A 3,827-nucleotide genomic window follows, 5' to 3' on the forward strand; every position below is an offset into this window, starting at 1 on the left:
GGGGGGGGGCGGAGAAACATCAGTTACCTGCTATACACGCCCCAACCAGGAATCAAACCCGAAACCTCAGCCTGTGCCCTGACTGGGACTCAAACTTTTACTGTACAGGATGACGCTCCAACAACTGAGCCACCCGGCCAGGGCGAGGTATTTCCTTTTTAAGTTCAGAGGATGAGTGGTATTAGTCCAGAAACAAAATCATTGCATTAAAAGGGGAAGACTAGTTAGGTTCAGTCATATGCAAGAGACGTGCATCTTGTAAGACCTTCTGAGGGTCAAAAATACATATTAAGAGGTCATGAATGTTGGGAATATACTAATCTGTAGAATCAGTTATGACAGCCAGTAAAATTCTTGTACGTATTTTTAAAATAAAAATATCTTTTGAGTGGCACAATGAGGAAGACACGCTCGGCTTTAAATATAGTTGCCTTCAGTTACCCAGAAAAGTCGCCTGTCCCACGCCAGGTAAGTGAGGTGCTCTGTGTGACTTGCTATTTCCGCACGTGAAGGTTCTCAACAGAGATTGCCCAGCCCCAGGATGAATGGCTGGGAGGTAAATCCTCCAAGGACAGACTTCTTCCCTTTTCTCCAGTGATGGCACCTAACGGGACCCAGTAAAAGTGAAGGTGAGGGAACGCACAAAAGAGTGCGTCATGCACGGGGCGGGGGGGGGGGGGGCAGAGCAGAGCGGAGCAGTCTGGTCCTATGGAACCAGGGCAGTTCAGGACCTGTCTGAGCCCAGAGGTTGGACAGGGACATGCCCAGCTGTGTGGTAGGGAGGCCTGACCTTCTAGATAAAACCCCAACCTGGGCTACTGTAGCTAAACCCCCGGACCCAGCCTCAACTTTCCCAGGGACCCACGGGAGCATTAGCAGCCATGGTGGATGGTGACATGCAGAAAGCCAGCGTGGAACGCACGCAGGAGGTGGCCAGTCAGCTCACCTGCTTGCCCTTCGTCCCCCTCTTCCTTTCTTCAACGCCGGAAGAGTTAAAGGACCAGGCCAAAGTCGCAGGGCCACCTGGTCAAGTTATACACGCCCCTGCCTCCGCGCCAGACCTACCTGACTCCACTCCCACGTCTGGGCCAGACTGGACCCGCTGGGCCAGGCCCCAGGGAGGTAGCCATTCAAGGGGAGAGCGGCCGGGCTGCGGGCCGGGTGGGGGAGCTGCCCATAAATCAGGCCCCACTCCCACCCAGTCGCTAACAAGCGGGGCTGCCTACCCGCCTACATGGGGTCCCTGCCTCTGGGCTCCCACAGCGGCCTGGAGCAGCCAGCTGGCCAAGGCCTCCAGAGTGCCTTGGCCTCCACCCCCACCCGCGGCCCCCAGATAGATAGGGATATATTTTTTTTCTTTTAGAAGAAGGAAAAAAATAGACCTAAATGAAGAGAAACACCAACAAAGAACGAGAGAGGCCTGCGGAGTCACGTGGGGGCAGAGACCAATTGGGCCTCCGGTGGCCCCCCCCACCCAGGGCGGGGAGGAGGAGGACGGTTGGACAGGGCCAGCCTACTGTCCGCCCGCCGCCCGCCCGTGGCGTGAAGGAGTTCCCGTGTGTGTCCACCGTCACCACTGCCCCGCTCGGGCCGCCAGAGCCTCCCGCTGGACCCCCGGTGCCCACTGTCCACCCTCATCCGGCGTGAGAGCTCGCCTTCCGCTGCGTAAGTGAGGGCCTGGGCCCAGGCCTCTAATGGCCAGCCTCCCTCCTCAGTGCCTCCCTGCGGCCTGGCCCAGCCACTGCCTGCTCTGCAGAGTGGCTGGTGCCCGCTGCTCTGGGCAGAGAAGCTGCCAGGGATCTCCCCAGACCTACCCTCCCACCATGCTACCCCCCCCCTTTCCCTGGGCTGCTGCTGGGGGGAGCTGGGCCTATGGGGACAGGCTGGATGAGGGTCGGTGGTGTCCCGCGGTCGATCGGTGGCCAGTGTCCACAGGGCTGTGTTGGCCCCAGTCTGGTAGTCTGCGAACGTGTCCGTGGTCCCTGGATGTCCCTGCCTGCGTGTCTGCCGTCTCTGTGGTGTCTCTGAGTCTCTGTGTGGATTTGTGTGTCTGTCCCCAATGTCCATCTGTCAGTCCAGGGTCTGTGGCTTGGTCAGGTCAATGTTTGCTTCCTTGGGCAGGCTGGCGGGGGGCTGTGATTCCCCACTTCAGCTGGAACCTAGGGCTGAGGGGTGAGTGCAGTGGGGCCTGGAGGGTCACCCCAAGAACCTCCTGGGAAGGGGAGAGTCCAGGTGAAGAGAGAAGGGGAGGCCTGGCTTGGAGCCTAGCCCCAACCCACCTGGCCCGCCTGCCCAGGCTGTGCTTCCTCCACAATGTCCAGCGGACCCCAGTGGGCTCTACCCTAGAGACATCTACTGCGGACCCCTCCCCCTCCCCCACCCGCCCAGCCTTGCCCCCCAGCCTCTTTCACTCCCCGTCAGAGGAGGTGCCCCGCCTGCTTTGCACTTTCTGAGGCCCCCCCTGATGGAGAGCGGTTCCGAGGCAGAGCCCCCACCTCCAGCTCTGCCAAAAGCTGTTCTTTCTCAGGGGCTGGGGGGGGGGGGGGGGGAGGGTCTATAACTAACGGGCTGTGGCTCTCTCTCCTTCCTCCTCACTGAGATTTGTCCGCAATCTCATGGGAAACGCAGAACCCCTGCTCTAGGGCCAACCTTTTCCATTTCACATACGGAGAAACTGAGGCTCAGAGAAGCAAAGCGACCAGCCAGAGCTGGCACAGCAAGCGGGCCGCAGCTCCTCCCCTTCGGTCGGGTGGGGTGAGCCAGGGGAGAAGTGGTCTGCTCTGGGTCTCCCCGTTCCGGTCCCAGGACCAAGGTGCCAGCTCCAAGAGCAGCTGGGAGCCTCCCATGGGCCCAGACGGGTTGCCTCGCTGCCCTGCATATTGTTCTAGTTCTCGGCTTGAAGATTTTGGCTTATGACCTCGCGGCTGCTCTGAACACTCTCCCACCCTAGGTGCCTGAGGGGGCAGGGGCAGGATTCGAGACAGATCCTCCGTTTTTTCCATCTGAAAAAAAAGGAAAGTGGCCGGGACATCTCCCAGACCGGCCAGGGGACGCCTTTGTCCCCAGGGCTGCCCGGACCCCCCCCTCCCCCAGGCGGGTACCAGTGCGGAAGGGACCAGGGAAGATTTCTCCCGGGTCTGTCCTCCCCACGCCTCGGAGAACTCACAGGGCGAGAGGACGGTGATTCCCATTTTCAGCCGAGCAGACTGAGGCCCCAGGAGAACAGCTGGGCCCAGGCCTCCCGGCTCCATACGGATCGCCTCCCCGTTCAGGCACGCGCTGTGCCAACACCACTTCGGTTCCTAGGAACGATCGCCTTCAGGAAGCCAGTCATTAGTCCCATTTCACAGATGAGGAAGCTGAGGTCCGGAGAGGCGGGAGGTTTGCTTAAGTCTCCAGTGAGGACATGCGGCGGGGCCGGGCGAGAACCCGGTGTGTCGCCTTGAACCCGAGCCGTGGCCACGGCCCCACACGTCCGCCCTTACCTCTGTCCACGTTCCAAAACGACCGGCGCCCGCAGCGTGGCCCCCGCCGCCTCTAAGCCGGGCTGGCGAGCAGGGGCTGCCTTCTCCCTCCGCCGGCGGGGCCAGGGCTCCCCGGCGCCCAGCACTTGCCCGGATCCCAGGGCGCCCGGGCTCCGGGGGAACGGGCTGGGGATGGGGGGACCCAGAGGATGAGGGTGAAGGCGCGAGCCGGGTGGGTGGCGGGGGAGGGCGCGGGCCCGGCCGAGTGGGGAGGGCCGGCCTCCGCCCCCGGATACCGCACGCGCCGCTATAGAAGGGCCGGCCCGGCCGGCGCGGCGGGTTCGCGCGGCGCGCACTGGCTGC

This window comes from Myotis lucifugus, unplaced genomic scaffold, assembly GCF_000147115.1.
Source record: "Myotis lucifugus unplaced genomic scaffold, Myoluc2.0 scaffold_173, whole genome shotgun sequence".
NCBI lineage: Eukaryota > Metazoa > Chordata > Mammalia > Chiroptera > Vespertilionidae > Myotis > Myotis lucifugus.